At 42.1% G+C, this 19,879-nt stretch overlaps 1 protein-coding gene across 3 annotated transcripts in view; it reads right to left on the bottom strand.

Annotated features, from left to right (window-relative positions):
• Positions 1-19,879, bottom strand: part of SRGAP2 (SLIT-ROBO Rho GTPase activating protein 2) — a 112,837-nt gene that overhangs the window by 75,941 nt on the left and 17,017 nt on the right. The window lies entirely within an intron of this gene.

The following is a 19,879-nucleotide window of genomic DNA, read 5'->3' as shown; positions in this document are numbered from 1 at the left end:
TATTATTATGCATAATTATTACTGAAGATATCTATTTTTATTAACACAGTATTTTACATACAGTTTTCAAACATTTTACAAATATGAAAACTTCTCGCATTAGCCCTGTAAGCCAGGGTGTTCTCCTCCTTATCTTACTAATTCTGAATTTGAGGGACAGAATAGTGAAATGTCTTGCTCACAGTCAAACAGGGCAAGAAAACATATCAGAAGCGTGTCAGTCTCTTAGTCTAAAGATGCAGAAATATTCAGTGATGCAGGCAGTAGAGGTTATTTGGCTTTTATACAGGCAATAAACTCAACATGAAAACAATAAAATACATATTTTCATCTAAAGGTTTGTCAGCACTCAAACTTTAGAGATGCCCGCTACTGACAGACGGTTAGTGTTGCTCTTTCCAAAGGTTTTCAGAGATGTGTTGTTCCAAGCTGAATTCAGAATCAGCAATAGAATAAGGAACATTCAGGTCTTTGGCATGCAGAGCTTTGTTTCTATCTCTGCATTGTAACTGCAGGCACCCACAACATGGTCACCACAACTGAAGATGGGCAAGTATCATTTTCCAAATGCAATTTTTTTAATCAACTACTTCATTGCTAATTCCTGAGATACGCAATACTAGAGGCCAGCTTGGCCTCCTCTGTATGCTTGTCCCTTTGCCCAGAAAAAGCATACCATCTGGACCTCCGAGCGCTTTACTCTTGCCATGCACTATGAGCATTGGTTGCCTTGAATTGTGCTTACATCTCCAGGAACAAACCGTTTCAGGGGGTCCAGGATTTGCAATGAAGAAAGCATGCATCCTTACTTTAGGGACTCCAAGGCATGTGTACACAAATGCAGCTCTTAGTTAGGCTTGCCAAAAAAAACCCAAATAAATCTGAAAAAATATGGAGGTTTCAAGCTTGAAGATGACCTTGTGTAGCACTTTAATTTGGCAGTACAACTTCTCTGAGACTGTAGTACCCAGGGGCTTCTGTAGCTTTCACTGTGAGGAGAAAATACAGGCAGCAAGGTCGTAACACAGAATGAAATGGAGTAGTCAAACCTGCAATGTGTGGGCAAAGCTGGTCAAGTTTGTTTTTTTTCTCAGGAGAGAATTTTAGAAAACGGAAAACTTCTGTGTCTTCATCAGGAAATACAACTACAAGCAAATACACAGGCCAAACACATACTTCTTTAATCAAACCCACTTCAGCATGCCTGTTTCCCCGGGAAGCCCCATTCCACATCCCACTCCAGCCCAGGATGGGTACAGAGGATGGGTGCAGCCCAGCACCCTGCGCTCCTCCGGCAGAGCACGGGGAGGCATGAGCAACGCCAGGTAAAACCTGCCTATTGCATTTCTTGCAAGTTTGTGAGATTGATTTCTTTGTTGTTTGCTTGGTTCCAATTAGCAAAAGTATCTCAGAGTTTGCAGGGGCTGGGAGGGGCACAGGGAGAGAACAAAGAGCACATTAGATCTGCTAGTACTTATTTAAAAATTTGCTGCTTGATGCTCAACATATGCTATGAAGATATATACACACACACATATCTTCTCCATTCAGCTCGATCCCCAATTACAAAACTACTAATGGATTTGCAAAACTCTGTATGAGTGTCAAGTTCAGTCCCATGCAATGCAAGCAAGACATCCCCATTCTACCCGTGGCTTTGTCATTAAGACTTTCATAAAGAAAAGCAGGTGAGGTAGATAGACGATAATAGCACTAAAGTGTGCAGTAACGTACTGTTTCCTCGCTGCAATGAATCAAGCTGCCCAGTCCTTAACCCAACACTCATCTGCAGGTCTGACATTCAAGAAAGAACATCCTTCAAGGCAAGAATTAGTAGAAAGCTCTTCCTCCCTTTGTGTCTTCTCCTCCACCCTTTCCTCAACAAAAGGGATGGTCCCAACATAGGAACAACTCTATGACCTTTTCAGAAGGCACTGGGCAAAGACACTAATTTTAATAAGCTGCGGCTTAGTTCCTAGACCCATGAAAAGGTATCACACAGAGAAAATACTTGAGCAGATCTGGGATCTTCTGCCAAGCAGATAAAGAACGAGGCACAGAATTCAAATGCTGCAAATACCTTCCTTGTATATGATGTATTTGCGCATTTAGGGCTTGATCAAATGCACAGTGTTATTTCTCAGAAAATGTCAGCTATGCTATTAGCATGGATGAACAGAGGGCACCACATTTAAAAAGGATTGGGACAGGAATAGAAAATAGCAGATACAGCTCAGATAAGTAATGGCTGGCCACCTCCCCTTCCCTGTGCTACAACTGATGGATCTTTTACCAGGGCAACAACTCGGCAAACTCTGACGTTCTTTGTCAGTCACGTTCTTGATTGAGAAACTAGCTCCAGGAGAAAAAGCAGAAATGCAAAGGACCATTTCCAAAAACCTCATAGTTCTCAAAGACTAGAAGATCAGCAGAGCACGTACACAAAATTACAATGAAGCTCAAGCTCTTGGTTCTCAAGGTGGGACACTTCACACACAGCTCTCCTGCTAAACAGCAGCAAGAACTAGTAACCTTCTCCTTTAGTAAGAAATGTAATATCAGCACTTTTTCTTTATAAATAAACTCAGTGTTTTTGAGGGGAGCAGTGACAGCTGATCGGGCTGCCCGGAGGGGAACAATAAGCTATTCAGCTCCAGCTTATCCAGTCTGTGGCGCTGGGCTGGAGAAGGGCAACCTTGCTCATCTTTCAAAAACACACCACACAGTACTTTGCCACAAAATAAAATCAAGAATGCAGGAATTTCCTGAGGCTTTCTAGAGTATAAAGTGTCTGCTTGTTTTCCCATTGCTTACACAAGCAAAAGATATTTTTTTTTAACTTACTCAGAGAACGTACCACGGCAGAGTCAGAGGCTGCGTGCTCTAACCCGCGCGCCACTGTATTATGCAGGACCTTTTTATGTCTGCAGTCACAACAACCACTTCAGTTTTGAATTCACTGCTTTCGCATCTTTTAATTTACACAGGTTATTAGGTTAACAGCCACTTTAAACACCAAAAAGCCTTCCACCTCCTTTCCTTTTCTAAAACTTGTAAACCTTAGCGATCCCACCCACTGTGACCATTCAAGACAAGGAACAGCATCCTGAAGACTGTGCGCCCGCTGCCAATGCTTCAAGTGCCTGAAGGTGATTGAGCACATTTAATTCAAGGTCAGGATGCCTGTAGTAGAATTAGGATTAAATACCAGGTATTCTTATTCTCACGCTAAGCCTTGCCCTGTATTGCAGAATCCTTTCTATTGTATTTCAAGCTCACGTGGATGATAACTACATAATTAAAATGTCCCTGGTAGCAATAGAAAAGTTTTCCATCCATTTATAACAAACCATTTACTCACTTCCATCACCAGGTCATAAAGTCACCTAGGTCACAGAAGGACAAAGTACCATATAATGCTAGACAGTTGCATAATTTTACTTTTATCCTTTTTGCAACTACCTTTTCAACATTCCCTGTAGCACTCGGCATGCATGTCTAGTTTTTAATGAATTCAAAGGGTAAGGAAGGATCTTCAACCTTCTGTATTTTAGTCACATTTGTCATTGTCAACATTTATAATCCATTTGACTTTTTTTTCCCCCCTTTTTAAACTTTGAAGCATATAAAGTATTGATAGGCACAAATGATATGGCATTATCATGAAGGTAATCATCCCTGTATAAAATGCTGGTATTCAAGTGATAGGGCCTCTAATACTTCCATGGAAAGGTCATCACCAGTAGTTTTTTCCACCACAGGCAAGTTAAGAGACACACTGCATTTTAAGCTACCGCCATACCTGGTCGTATCTTTAAAAAATATGGATGATCTTCATGAAGTGAGTATTCTTGCTTGAAAGAGACCACACATTTAAACTAGATGAGTGTCTGGGTGGCTAGTTACATGACCATTCTGAGGTGCCAAAACACTCCTGGCCCTAGAATCTTTGAGAAGGATCCACTAAATGAAATTAATAGCATGTTATCCTTCAATTTTAAAAAGTGATACTTCCTTTACACTTGAGCAGATTTTAAGAATTGCGGTGCAACTCTACTCAACAGAGGGGGGTTCTCAAACTACACCAGAGGAGAGGGTTTCCAAAAGCTGCTGGCAGGAATTTGCACTACCATAAAACAACTGCATCCAGAGCAGGCAGATTTATACACTCTGAATGGAACTATATCTGGCTCTTCTACAGCATGCAACATTCAGCTTGTGAAAAAGAGTTTACCAAGATGATTTTTTTTTTAGGCATAAGCATCCTAAAAACTAGAGTTGGAATTACAGAAACAAAGGAATTCCTGTACCAACGTGTTTGTTCTTCAGTAGGTCATGCACAGGGCTAGAAGGATGAACTCGGACCCAGGACACCTCCTTGCCCGGCCATCTCATGCACTCTGAGCAACGTTCCTGCTCCAAGCAGGATCATCTCCCTAGGCAGGGTTTCAACTCTTCCAAGTGATAAGCTTCAACTGCTCTAACTGGATAGCAACACAGTGAATCACAGCCTGCACAGCACAGAGTACCGGGAGAAGGCACGAGCAGCCTGAGCTGCTTTTCAGTATCTAGCTACATCTCCACGTATCTGCTCTGTCGCTTTCTCAAGATGTTCCCACCCCTATCCCAAATGCCATGCCGTATAAAAAGATGACAAGCTTGGGAAAGGAGTGGGATGACAACAAAACAGAACCACCAACCCCCAGCTCCCGCCCAGATTAAACAGCAATCCTCTCACCCACACAAATCCGCTCCAACTGGCAGAGCTGAACTCCAAAACCGTCTGCGCTCTCGCCTCAACTGAGTGGTCCCCCATGGCTGAGGATGGTCCTCCTCCCATGTTAACACCACAGAACCTCAATACAGGAGGCACATCAAAATAAAGCAAAACAGAATCAAACCACAACTGGGAAGGTGGAAGTCAGCAGATTCAAAACCTTCACATGTAGCTCAGTTACCCCTGAGTTTTCAGGACCCTCGCCCAGCACATAAGAAGCAATTACGCTGAAGGATTGGAAGTCACCAAGCATTAAATTGCACGCGTGGCTCTAACACAATCTTATCTTTCAGGCTACTCAGCAGTGTATGAAAGACAAAGCAGTCCAAAATGAGCAAAATCTCCACTTCATACAGAAGACTGAAGCAGTAATTTTAGACCTGGCGTCTTGCCTGTGATGAGTTCCTTAAATTCCCATCTCCAGAGAGCTGCCACGCACCCGGGTCCTGAATGGCAGGGTAAGACAGCAGCGGCACAGCATCCACCTGCCCTTCGCCAGCCCCACGGAGGTTTAGGTTAAGATTACAGTTTAGTTTGAAGTTAACACTCCACTCAGTTTCAAAAAATTAAAACGAACCAACACTACAGCTTCCAGTAAAAGTTAAAACCATTTAAATTTATAAACTTGAGAGAATGCTTTGGATTATGTATTTTGACATATTCCCAACACATTACTAATTGCTCAGAATCGTTCACATTTCCCCTACCATCATATATAAGGCTTTACTCCAAAAGTGAAAGACTTTGTAGTTTGGTGCAAACAGCCTCAATTTTTTTTGTACATGATTACAAACAGGGCTGTGACAAACAACAAGCCCAACAACCCTTGCTATGGCTGGGAGGTTTCATGACTTAGAAAAGCCTTTATACAGGAACAGCAAGAATTTCACAGAACGAACTGCGTTGCTAGCCGAAAGCTGTTGATCATCGCAGCCTTAAAAATCTCCACTGGTAATCTAAAAACTAGGCTTTGAAGTGAAAATGATATAAGAGGAAGAAATACAGTCTTTTGTTTAAGACCAGAGACAGAAGGGAGATTCAAGTTCAGGTTCATAATCCTGTCAAACTGCATGCCCTGGAAAAGGTAAATTTTCCTTAAAAAACAGGATATTCCTTACCCATTTGAGAACTATTAGCATTAGGTAATACAGGTGGGCAAGAATCCCTCATAGTTACAAACGTATGAACAGAATTATAGGAGTCACTAGCTGAAATTCTTTCTAATACAGATTGATGAAACTATTTTGACATGCAAGATGAGCGCATGAAGTTTTGCATTACTGAAATAAAAGCAGAGGACGCGAGACATACCTAAAAGCAAAAATTAAGGCTAGTCTCAGTGAAGTACGGAGGACACTCATCTTTCATTTTCATACCTACATCATAATATATTTGCATCACTAATTACTTGGGTCTACCAGCTTTTCTAGGCACAACAGAAGTGTCACTTAAGGGAGCGAGGCAGCTGATGCTTTCTGCCTTTATTGCAGTTGTGTAATGCTTCCATCACAATGGGGAGCTTGGAAATTTTATAACTTTAAGCACCCTTCAGGTAGAATCCCATTGAACACAACAAGCCTATATGCTGGTTTTCCATACCCATACAAAAAAAACAAAAACAAAAAAAACCCACAACAACCCACTCATCTGTAATTCACAGACTGCAAAGTGATGCAAGGCTTCAGATCTGCAAAGCTTTTAAACAAATGCTCAAGATTATGCAATTAAACATGTTGACAAAGTTGCCAAGGCATTTAATCCAGGCAGAATTCAAATTAAATATTTAGATTTTTTTGTCTAATGAAATAGCCACAAAAGTCTCCCTTGCTATTATCAAAACACAGTCCATGATGTTGACTTTTCAGGGAGGATGTTTAAAAACAGAATCCAGATTAAATTACCCTGTGCAGGGATGCACTGCCCTGATTCCAACAGCAGAGCGTGGGTAACTCCTCCCGGGCGCAAGAGCAGGCAAAGTCCTCATCTTTGTAACTAACCCATAGTGTGCATCAAAACCCGGAGAAAGGTAACATGTCTGAGTCCATCAGGCAATATTCTATTTTTATGTTCTACAGCTGTTTATTCAAAATAAATAAAAGCTTATCAGCATATTTAAAATAAATGAAACCCCAGAACCTACATGCAAGCAGCAGGAGCATTACAACTACTTCTGCCGACAGGAAGTTTCACAGCTATTTTAGGATTGTCCGTACTCAGTTAAAGGTTCCCCCCAGATGACATCAAGCCAAAAAAAAAAAAAAAAAAACCTCAGACAAACCTTTTCTTACGCTTTCCCACTTTCTGAATGCTGGAAAAATACTACGGGTAAGTAGTAAAACTACATTTTATCAATGGTGTGCAGCATGGATTTATGTAATGAAGCAATTTAAAAGTCATTTTGACACATTAGTGTCACTAATTACTATTAGTGTAATCAAAAGCAACACACACACACACCCCCGGTTCATATTTTCGGTACTCAGAAAACAGTTCGAGGTGACGATCTCTTCATAGCCTCCAGTAATGAACATCCCAAGCACCTGTGTGCTCCGGGAGGCAGAGATCGCTTTGGGCCCTTTAAGCAACCTAAAATAATATGTTCTCCAAACAACTCTTTAATAGTTATTTGAACAGCTTCCTCTCATGCCAGGTGACGAAGCCAACACTTGGCCAAAAATTTGGTGAACATTTTTAACATAAAGGAGTTTTCCCTGCTGTAAATGCCATTTCCCCTCCTGGCACAGGGCACACCATTCTCCCTGAAGCACCAGGCTCCCCGGTATTTTTCATCACACTCTCGTACTGACCACTCAAACCTTTCTCCCAGGAAGAGGAGATTCTTTCCTCACACCCTACTGTGTTCATTACAAAAAGAGGCGGTTAGCAGTGCAAGGAGCCTGGATGTGTGCTCCCAGTTATAGGAAGTCAACAACAGATAATAAACACAGTAAGGAATAAAGCTAAGCACATGCTGGACACATTTTCAATCAAATTTCTTCTGATTTCTCATGAAACCAAGGCTACCGCTAAACTGTAAGTTTCTGGATCCTTTCTGGGAGCAAGGACAGGAGTGGGGATTTCCACCGGGTATTGCACAAGGCGCTCAGGCTCCAGGGAAGAGCAGTTTAACTCCTGCCTCCCCACCAGCCCTGGGACCTCTCCAGTCGCCCCCAAGCACCCTCACTTTCCAAGGTGGGCCGTGCTGTCCAGCACACTATTGACACCACTATTTAATATTTTAAACACCATGAGAAATTACGAAGGAATTAAATATCAAGTCTGGGGAAGGCTCATGAGCAGCGATCATCTTGGGCTTCCCTAGGGAGCATCACTGCGAGAATTAATCAGACTGACCAAAAAGTGTGGGAAATGTGCAGAAACACCCTTCAGAAAGCAAGTTAATTCATTTGCAAGCAATGAGCTGCCTGGGCGTGGAGAGGGAGGGAGGGGAGCCAGGTACTCATGGCTCTTCATTTCAAAACAGGAGGAGATTTGAATGAAGAATGCTGTACTGCGGTGTTTCATGCTGCACAAAGGAAGTCAAATTCCTCTGTAAAGGGAGAGGCTGGCACTTGCTTTCAACAGAAATGTCTATTTATTCTAGACCGGAGATCCATCAGGAAAAGACAGCAGAACAGGTCCGTGAGACAAAAGCTGACTTCAGATGCTGCTGACCTGGCTGAGCTCTGGTACCACAGGGGACACCAGCTCTCGCTCCGAAGTTGGGAAACCCCCAGCCCGTGGCTGCAGGACACCTCTGCCCAGGACCAGCTTCTTTCATTTCTTGATGCCATCATGAGTGTGCTCCACAGAAAGCAGTTCGGAAAACCGTATGTTATTGACAAAATCCAGGAAAAAATTAAGAAAAAAAACAAGCAGCTAGAACTATCTCCCAAAATCACCGTGAAGCAGGAGATGTAGGATCATTCTGTGTTTCATCATTCTGCAGTGTGCTAGTATGTCTCCTAGCATCACACAAAACACCCTGAAAAATTAGATTGTAAAACACAGAATTATCAGCATTAGCTTAGGTTTCCGCTCAGATGTGACAAAAGACAAAGTGGGCTGGTTACGTCCGTTTTGCTCAGTCAGTGAAGAATCAGCCTCGGTCCATGCCATTAGCTACCTGACACCAGAAGAAAAATTTTATATTCCTGCCTCCTGCGGCCCTGCTCAAGGCTTTCATGCCCCCATCTTCACAGGCAATGTTAGGTACCTGCAGAGCCACTGGCTCTCTCTCTATTGTCCAAGTAGGACAACTAATTTCCATTCCAAACACTCGTACTCCTTTAACAAATAATTACGCCTGTGCCTTACTTTCTCCATTTATAAAGCCTGGCAGGAGACCTGACAGGGACTCTGGGAACATGCAGTAAACCTCAAGCCTAAGCGGCACCCAGCAGCTGCAGAAACGTTCATTTCTCGCTCCACAAAACACCTCTCAAGTGACGGGTGGCAGAACATTTTCCAAAAGACCTCAAAAATATTTGGGTGTCTATTTTTTATTATTCCCCCCCAAAATTTGCCAGTACTCTAAGTCAGAAAGGTGAACTTTAGGGTTAGGAGAAAGGCGGTTTATATTTTTTTTTTCCTTCTCATTTTGAAAACTAGTTCTGGCATATTTCTCCCAACTGTTGTTTCTCAGTTTCTACTGTGCTATCCTGGCATATTTTAGAAATAGTTTCTCTTTGCAGCTCCACAGCAGCCCTTCACGACCACTGTCCTTCCTCCTGAAGCCTGCTCCCCTGCTACACAACAGAGGAACTGTTTAATACCAACAGCTCCAGCCCCAGACTTTACATCTGTCTCCCTTCTAACTGAGCATTAAGATTTCCTCTACCAGTGGTGATTAGAACAGAAGTGAAACAACTGCTTCTTTCGCCTTCCAAAATTTTTTCTCGAAGGGTTTCAGCTGCATTATGTCAAATATTGTGAGGGGTTTATTTTAATGGTGGAACGGTACTAAACTGAATTGAATTATTCATCAGAAACATGTAATGCGATCATTATTTCTGGCATTTGCCATATGTTCTTACCGCCTCAATTCACTTCAGGAATCCCAAATTAAACTCACTATATGCTATACATCACTAGACTACGACGTTCATATGCATACACACATAGAAACGTCTATAGGTGAGAAAGTAGCATCCACACACACAGACACATGAAATCCTCCATAGTGCTAACAGTTTCCTTGGGAAAACAGCCCAGGCATGGACCAAATTCCCCAAACCCAATTTCCAGCCGCCTTTAGTCCTACTGCAAAAACTTAGTTCATTTGACATTATAATTTTCCATTTCTCTATCTGTCAAGGGTGCTCCAAAGGTTAAGAGAAGTTCGTAAGTGCTGAAAGATACTGGGATGCAAGAACCCAGAAGCAGTATTAATATGAAAATGATTACTTCTTTCCAATTCATAAGACCTGATACTTACACTCTTACGCACAAGTATTTAATGCAAAGTAACATCTAGCGTATTTTTCAAATCAATAAAATTGCTAGAACAAGAGTGGCAATTTACGACTTACACATTTTAATCTCTTCAATGAAAGTAAAATCCTTTGGTGAATTATGTCATACATTTAGAGATACAAATGGAATGATTAATGCTGGCATCTAATTTAATTTCACCTCAGGATTTCTTCTCCTCCCTCTCCTCTTTGGTAACTAACACGTTAACATGCATAAATGACGGAGAAATAAATGAAGAGGAACAAAAAGGGACACCTAAACACTTCTCAAGCACAGCACAGTAAACTAAATTTCCAAGTCACCTCCAGGAGATGCCAGCCTCCATGGCTGTCTTAGGCAGCTAGGGGAAAGACAGATAAATGTGGGGTTGGTTTTTTAATTGCATCAATGATTTTCACCCTTGCTTTGTGTTTAAACTGACATTTTAAACAACCAACACCAATTTACCTGGAATATTTCTCAAAGATACAAAAAAAGCAAACAGGAGGAGGCTTCACTTTAAAATGTGGTAACTATGTAACAGAGAAAGATAACCTTGGGTTAGTACCACTATTCCAGAGGCATCCTGAAGCTGCCACGGAAACAAACCTTTCCCTGGTCCCACAAATACGCTCCCCTCACGGTCCTTGGTCTTGTGTAGATAAACCACACCGCAGAGCTGCTGCAGTCCGAAAGCAGACATAAGACCTGAAGCCCTCCCACCTCCTCACATGCCTCCCAACTCCTGTAGCGGAGGCTCCCCAGGATCCGCGAGGCTGGATGTGCTCCTGGCCGACGCTCCCATCGCAGCAGGGATGGACCCACCTGGTCGGTCACGAATAACCCAGCGAGTGCCCAAGGCAGCTGCAGGCCAGCAGCCTGGAGACTTGGACAAGTGAACCATGAGGGATCTCTGCAGCCCTCCTCCTTATATTCCTGCTTCCCTCCCCGCTGGAACACGGGGTAAGGCTCTCAGTCCATCGAGAAGGAAGACGACTGTCCAAAGAAGTCAACAAGGTGAGTCAAATATATTTCAGCCTGACGCAGTCGTCACTGCCTCCCTGTCAGTCCCGGCAGAGACACTGCCGTGCGTGTTTCTGGGAGGTTTTGAGAACTATTAATTAACCATAAACATTCCAGGAGAGCTGAATAACAAGCATCATTACAGACATTTCACAGATGACTTCAACAAGATCAAAAAGGTCGGAGTTATTTGCCCGCAGTACCAGTGGACACTGATGACAGAGCTAGTTTCCACCAGAGCGGCCTCTTATTTTCCCCACTGTAATAACTAACACCTGCCATTAAACCAAAACCATTACATAAAATCAAAGTAATGTCTCTCTAAACTGGCATGAGAGTTTACGATAAATCTGTCTTAACTGTTTACATAAGAAATCAAATTGGAGCATTGTTTTTAATTCATACATAGCACACCTAAAAACCAGCTGATATAAGCCTAATCTAAAACCACAAAAAAAGTTTATGTAAAAAATGTTGCTCCAGTCTCCCTGCTGCTTTCTGGCCGAGTCTTTGCTCACATTCATAAGATGTTTACACTAAGAATACCCAATGAAAGCAAAAGTATCCCGAGCAGGCTTTTCCTATACAACCATAGGAAACACAGAAGTCATTCCTTTAGAGTTATAAATATTCAGTTGTGTAAGTGGAGGACTGTTGTCTTTAAAGGAACTTACATTTTACTCTATAGCACCTCTCATAAAGAGGGAAATTAATATTTGACAGAGCCTGCAAAGCTCGAATTATATGAATCATCATTTTTCTATCAGTTTGTCGTCAGCTACAGCAACACCCATTCATCAGCACAGCTTAGACCAGACCAGGAACAAGGAGACACTTATTTTTCATGTGCATTGTCAGAAAACTGACACTAAAACTCAGGTCCTCCTTTTTACACACACAGAGGCACGCACACTTTATCACTTAGAAATCATTTATATGGCTCCAACTTTTACAATAAATGACTCAAAGTTCAATAAAAGCAAACCATACCACATATACTGTTTCGAAGATGCATAAGGTTCTAGCTAGCTTTTGCACAGTAGGTAACTTCTGCAATAAAAATAAAATTAAAATTCTCTCTGCTCCCTGCCAGTCTCCCCTGGGGAAAACCACCTACTTCTCAGAAAAAGCTTTTTCCAGAGAAACACAGATGCAACCCACTACACAAATTGCAGCCATTCATTAAGATGATTATGTAGAAATATGACCAATAGTCAAAAGAAAAAAAAATAATTAATATATATAACTTTGAATCAGTTGAAGCCAGAATATGAGACACAACCAGGTACTAATCTGGATTCCCAGTACCGATCAGATAATAGAATCAACAAAGTATTCCCTGAAATCAAGCACCCCATACAGCAGACATCAAGTACATGTTCACTGAAAACTACAACGTTGTCCAGTGTCATTTCCCTCCACTTCTGAGAAGTCAGAAGGAGCTGGTTTATCAAACAGATGGAAGCAGGGACAGAGGGAAGGAAATAATCCTGCTCTTACAGAGCATTTGAAAGACTGGGCAAAAATCAGAAAAAACACACTTGTTACAAATATCTGAATAAAGTTGCACAAAAGTTAAACTGTCTTCTGTATGCCTGGAAGGACGAGGAGGGGGAGCACAGGCAGGGAAGCTCTGCTTCAGCATCCTCAACATGCAGGAGAGTCTGCAACCAGGAGCTTTACTCTTCAGATCATGTCAGGTGGCCTTTAGCTCGTGCTGCCGATACCCAGAGAAATGGAAGAGCATAAGCACGTCTGATAAACTGAGGCTTTGCCCGAAGATCTGCCTCCAAGCCTCAGCTGGCACAGGGAGATGGGCACAACCACGAGGCACAGCAGCGATGGTGTATTTCACAGAAAGAGTGGAAAAAAAATCACTTGGATATACAAGACTACCTCTCAGTGCACGTCCTGGCTTCCCCTCACATGTGCAAGCACAGGAACCTTCCCTGACCTCTCCACTGCACCTCAGGAGTTTTCACACCCGGCCAAGTGCTCTGCTTCCAGTCCTGAATATTTGACTTCATTATTTTATCTTCAGGGGTTTGGAACCCTTAAGGATCTGCACTACAATTCTTTTTTTTTTTTTTCCCCCTCAATTTTGGACTGGACCCCCAAAAGACAATACTGAGTTTAGTCATTTTTAATTTTTTCATGGCCGTACCGTGTCTCCTCCATACAGCTCAAGCTCCACCTGGGCCCTGATTAGCAACTCACTTCATTTTTCACTTGCTTAATGCAATTCGACAAAAACAATTCAGTCCCTAGAAAACACCACCAAAAAATATTTTTTTTTTTTTTTAAATAAGATTTATTAAAGCCATTTGGAGAGGAGGAAACCAAAGCACACGTAACCCATTCACTGTTGCAATTCAGATACTGGGTGTGACTTATTTACCCCGACTATTTGAAGCTCCAGCCATCTGCCAAAAGGAGCCCCTGAACGAGGACCGCACAGCGCCAGCCAAGGTCAACATGGAATCCAGGAGCAAAGCATTCGGCATCGGCTCTTCCGCCAGCCTCGCTACAAGGAATGTTTATGTTGGTTCATTTACCAGTGAGTTAAAACAACACACCCAAATAAACCAACCAACCAAACAGCCCAGCACAGAAATATTAGAAATAGCTAGGAGGCTTCCCAGCGCCAAGTATTTTATGGGCCAGTCATTCTCAGTTTCAGTGTGAATTCAGGTTCAGGTTACTTCAAGACATCTCTCCATCCTCCCTCTGATAAAAGCACTTTGAATTAGAGAAAGGAAACATTGCTCCGTAAAACTCCTTCAGTGGCACATGAGTTTATCCAGAGATTTAAGCAGCCCAGGAATATCCATGTTTCTCACTCTCATTAAAATGCCAAAGATGGTGGAGCATTTTGTTTGGGTTTGGGGGATTTTGTTTTGGGGTTTTTTTTTGGAAATACATATACTTAAGAAAAGCCTACATCAGGAAGGGCTTAACAGTATGAAGCAAGAAAACAGATGGTGTAGTAAAATCTCCATTGATAAAGTTACATGTGTAACTTTCAATAAAACTTATTTAATTTATATGCTGACAACACCTCAGATAACTTATGAAATCCAGTTATTGACATCCTTGAATTATGAATTATCAATACAAGGCATTTAATTTTCTTTTATTGCTCATTATGTGTATAAATCATTAATGCTACAGGGCTGTGACTGACATTTGTAAATTCTCATAGTGGTGGACCATTATTATCAAGAGACATTCCTGTGAAGAGCCAGGACAGATGGATTTGTTATCACCATTTAAAATCCAACACTTTCGCAGGAACATGAGAATGACTTACAGTGGGAAGTGAGCAGTGAAAGCCTCAGACGCTCTGGTCCTATTTTCGTTTTCAAGAGAATGAATGGTAATTTCCCGTTAACATGAGAGATCTGTTCTTTTACTGCTATAAAGCCATCAGCTATCGGAACAGAACGTGTAACCTTATCAAAGCAAGACATTGTACCTTACAGTCTGACTCACACCAAGACCATCTGGACAAAACTTTCAGACAAGAGCTTTAAAAAAACCCAACGTCTTGAAACAAATTGCCAGAGAGGATTACACAAAATGATGTGTCGAACGTGTTAGAGATGGCCAGAAAAAGCTTTGAAAGTAGACAGAGGGTAGGAAATGTGCATCCTTCTGGGGTACACTTATGACTTACCTTTTTACATTCCAACATTTTCAGATATAAAACCCAAGAGCAGGTAATGCACTGGGGGTTAAAGGGAGCCTTTTAATGTCTTAAGAGACATTAAAGGATCAGGTTGGCATTTGCCATAAAGAATCAGTCCCCACTCCCCTTAGGTCATTACCATGTAGAAGCAATTCTGGAACCTCCAACCCATCTTCATCAGCTGCTTTTCCAAGCTACACCAGCCATCTCCTCACACCAGTGTCATGCCACTGTTTCTTCTTACTAGCCAGAAAGAAGAAATATGCAGACCCCAGGTGTTCTTGTTCATTTCTACCTTGATATCCCCTGACAGCAATCAGCAATGGCTCCAGCTACTAAATAAAACCCCAAATCTTAGACTTGATTATCCAGGGTAGTTTTTATCCTTTATCTGCCAAGGCAGATGCACTGCTCCAGATAAAACACTGAATATAGTTCACTTCACATTTGCCTTTCCCATTAATGGGTCCATACGTCATTTGCCAAAGGACATACAGATAAAAAGTCAGCCAAACTTTCCACTACTCCCACTGACAGCTTAATTACTGTCTCAAATTTGGAGCAAGCCATGACAACTTCGCATTTGTTTCCACACTTCATTTTTATGACACTCCAGCATCTGCAGAGGATGCTGTAATTAAAAAGGAATAAAATTATGTTCAAAAAAAACCTGGACGCAATCAGCTTATTTGCCTGAAGAAAATGGATTACATAGCAAGTGAGCAAGTACGGATGCTCTTCAGCAAGAGCGAGGAGTCAGTCAGCAAACTTTAAAGTCTTGAATTACATCCATTACTGCAATTCCAAAAAAATAAAGTTTGTGAAAAGCAAAACAGGTGCTCTGTCTTCTTATTAAGTATTTCATTGTTTTAAGAACCCTGGGCTTTTTTGTTTGGTAACTTCCAGCAGTCTGTTGGCAAGTTACTTTTAGGGAGAAGTTGGGGTTGAGCTTAGGGGAAGGCAAAAAGACACCATGTAGAAGAAAACCGAAAAAGGACAAATCAAAGTGTATTTTTGCTATTAAGTGTCTAGCATCACTTCAATAGGAAAAAAAAAGACACCAGGAAATGCAGTGGAGGGCAAGTAGTGAAACTGCAGTATCATTGTAAAGGAAGCAAGAACACAAACATAAAGCGCTGTGAGTACTGACACCACAACAACCCATTTCACTGCAGGACAAACGCCTACCCCTTCCCTCTCCGGTGTTTACAGAGCACAACTGAGACTCCCGCCCCGACCTTGCATTCTCCCTTGTCCTTCCCTCCTGCGTCTGCAGACAGGGCAGACTAAAAAGAGCTGTACGAAACCCTCCTGCATTTAACAGCACTGGGTTCAGCAGAGCTGCCAACGTTACATTTGGCTGTCCCGTAGCACGGCTGGAAGTTTACTCTGTGTTGGACTGGGAACGCCATCACACTAATGAGATAAGCATAAGGCATCAATCGTCGCAGCATTCCTACTTACAAGTAACTTACACTGCAAGCCAGAAGTGCAAAACCTCCTCAAGAACAGGATGTCCAGCTTTTAATCTCCTTCTAAAGTATAGCTAAGGAACCACTGCATGGGAAGGAAGTCAAGCCAATCAATCTGTAGACAGCCTGATAGGTTCCAGCTTTCCACCTCACCCCACCTGAAAAACTTCATTTTTAGCCACCGTGACACTCAACAGCACTCCCATACATCCTCGACGCTGATGTACAGAAGGACAGGGCTGAAACAAACAGCTCCACATTTGGAGCTTGCATCACCAACATACTCAGCAATGCAAATGATCTTCCTCAAACTCAAGAGCCTGCTGCGGAAGAAGCCAATGTGCCTGGTGACAGCAGCTGCTTCCCCTACGGCCGAGCCCAACAGCAGGCACTGGAAGCAGAAGCCTGCAGCAGCTCTTACAGAAAGCCCCGCTCTTAAAAGTGAAGTTGTAAGAGAAACTACTTTTCCCTCCTATTCTTTGTAGGGAGGATTTTAGACAACAATACTCCAAGAGAAGAGTTTCAAAGCAAATCCCTGTCAATGCAGATCACTCTAAATAATGTTATGGTTTAATGCCAGCAGTTCTCTGCTCAATATTTCTTCTTGCAGTTCAGTTCAAAAACTGTATTTCAGCACAACTGAAGGGCTGTTAGTGCAGGACCACCTGATGGATACAGTCTCCTGATCACCACATACTTCACCCTAAGTGTTCATTCTTGCTGCAGCATACATATCTATCTAAATTTTAAGTTTAATATTAGTTTGTACTTTCCTTGATTTCACAATATACTCAAAATAGAATGAACAGAAAATTCTTTCCTCAAGAGGTTTCAGTTCCCTCTTTTCGAAAACTGCGTCAATGACTTATGACAAAACTGTTCCTTGTCTGACACATTCAGATCTCCAAAGCAAACAATTATTCTTGGGGGCTCAACTTATTTTTTAAAGTCAAAGATCAATTATCATTAACTAATGATACAAAACTGCTGACCAAAACTGAAGAAAACAGGATACAATGCTGATGGAGAAACAGACCAAGATTTCACTCTATAAACAATTCAGGTAAAGAGCTATTAAAATTATATTCAAATAACAAAGTTATAGTCAGTGCTGTGGGATAGTTGAGATTGTTTCTTAAGTATCAGATACGTCATTTCAACAGACTCAAAGTGACCGGAGGGCTTGCACTAGGTGTTCCACCCTATAGCAACATCCACGAAAAATGCCTTTATCAACTGCGAAACTGGCAAATTTCTCTTCTAGGACCTCCTCCTAACACCAGAGAGAGTGATGCTCCATTTGTGTAACTGCTGCTTTTTCCCACTAAAAGCTTGGGAAGATAAAGGGAAAAGGCACACTGAGGAAACCAGACTTGAAAAAGGCACTTCATGCAGCATACTGTGAAAAATACAATGCAGCTGTCTATCTATGGCTTCAAATAAGATTTTATTTTGCAATATAAATATTTAAGCACTCTCTCTTTCCCTGACCCATACAATTGTCAGAAATTATGTGCCCTTGAACCTGAGGCTCTCTCTTACATGGACGCATCTGTGGAGATGCGTAACTCGAGTAACCTGTGCCAGAGAGACTGCGAACAAACAGCGAACTACTGTCTTGCAAAGAAGTTACACCTGCTCAGTCAAAAAAACCTGCTCCTTAAAAATTAAGGCTTTGTTACTCCTGAACAGAGTGATGGACTGAGTCTGCAAAATGCCAAGAAATCCTCTTCATTTCTGACATGAGTCAAGGTTAAGATGAACTCTGCTTAGAGCCCTGGGAGTTTTCAGCTTTTGAGGAATACATACACGGATCATCACCTTTCTTTTCCATGCGTGAACCTCCTTTTGAAAACAGAAGCATTAACAAAAAGGTATCAAGACAGTCATATTTTGAACTTGCAGTTGACTCATCTTTGCAAAAACTGTCAACTTCCAAGCACTCAGTGGGGAAAATGCATACAGCCTGTTAGATAATCTTAAAGATTATCCCATGCAAGCAGAATTTTTAAGTCTGCTTTAAAAGCAGTCACTCAGCAGCCATTTTCCACCATAACCTCCACTGTCTCCAGCAAAGAAAGAGAGCAAGAGGTCTTCAACGAGGACTGTAAGAGAAGGAAGATCCTGAAAGACCTCTGTCTCTCCGAATTAAAAATATCACTTGCACACAATGGCCCAAATGCGATGCAGCGTCTACGGCTTTTCATTCCGGCTATTGTAATCTAATAATAGCCCTGCAGAGCCCCCACAAGCCAGTGCTGGCCGTATTGTGTGCTCTCACTATCCACCTCCCCATCGGAGAGCTATTTAAAGTGTAAAACAAGCCAAGTTTCTCTTTGAATGTCAGCTCTGTGACCGGGAAGTCAGAGGTAATGCAGTCTTGGAGATCGCTGGATTTTTTAAAATTCTACCCACAAATTAAGCAGTGCAGAGTGGGTCTCGTATTTAAAAGGAGGAGTGGAGGGAAATCTTGCTCAGAGAAACGCACCAGTGCGGGTCTGGAATGACAACACGTGTGTCCGTAAGCCAGCACCTTCCCCCAGGAGCTGCTACTGCACCCAGGCCACCACCACCTTCAGCCTGGTTCAGGTTTTAAGTAGTATCCATGATAAATAAATGCAGAGAACTATGGAACAGAGACTGCGCAGTGAATTGCCTTCATATGGTAAATATATCCCAACTACAACCACTGCCTCCTAGTATACCTACAATACAGCAAGTCATTAATTTTCTATTGAATTATCTGAAAAGGTTTATAAAAGTACTAAAACCCTGCTAGGCTCTCTGATTCAGCACCATACCTACGCTGACAAAGATGACGGGTACTAAGTAAATCAGGCAAAAATCACACAGCACATCAGTCACAGAAGCTGAAATCAGAAGCAACGGCTGCGCCTCTGCTTTCCAAGAACGAGACAACACTAACTCACCTCCATCATTTGTAAGGAAGTCAAAATATATCAAAACCAGTAGGCACACACGGGGTATGAATGCCATTGCCTAGGGATACTGCACACATCTCAGCACGACTTCATAATTATTTATGAAGTGATACTCCATTCACAAAATAAAGCAATGTACTTGGGTTATTTCTATAAATATTAAATTTTTTGATTTGTAATTGACACAGAAATATCAGCCGTTAAAAAAACATGTTACTTGAGCCCCATCACAGCCTCAATGCTAGTAAGACATCTGCAAAAACCCAAAGCAAAATTTCTTCTTCTATCTGCAGCCGCCCAGAGCCAAAAGCTCCTTCCAGCTCCAGTGTGGGTCCAGAGGAGCAGAAAAGTGATTCATCCTCCCACTCTCCATCCAGGCTCCTGCTTCTTCACCGGAGCTGCCAGGAGGAGCCGGAGCCCACCACCTTTGGCAGCGTGGTGCAATCCATCACGGAGCCAGGAGCCACTCCCAGCTCTTCCGACAGTGTGAACATTTGGTGACATTTCAATTGCTACGAGCAGG

The sequence above is a fragment of the Chroicocephalus ridibundus genome, chromosome 20 (genome assembly GCF_963924245.1).
Source record: "Chroicocephalus ridibundus chromosome 20, bChrRid1.1, whole genome shotgun sequence".
Lineage (NCBI taxonomy): Eukaryota > Metazoa > Chordata > Aves > Charadriiformes > Laridae > Chroicocephalus > Chroicocephalus ridibundus.
The sequence above is the reverse complement of the archived record's forward strand: the minus strand, read 5'-3'. Positions and strand labels throughout refer to the sequence as shown.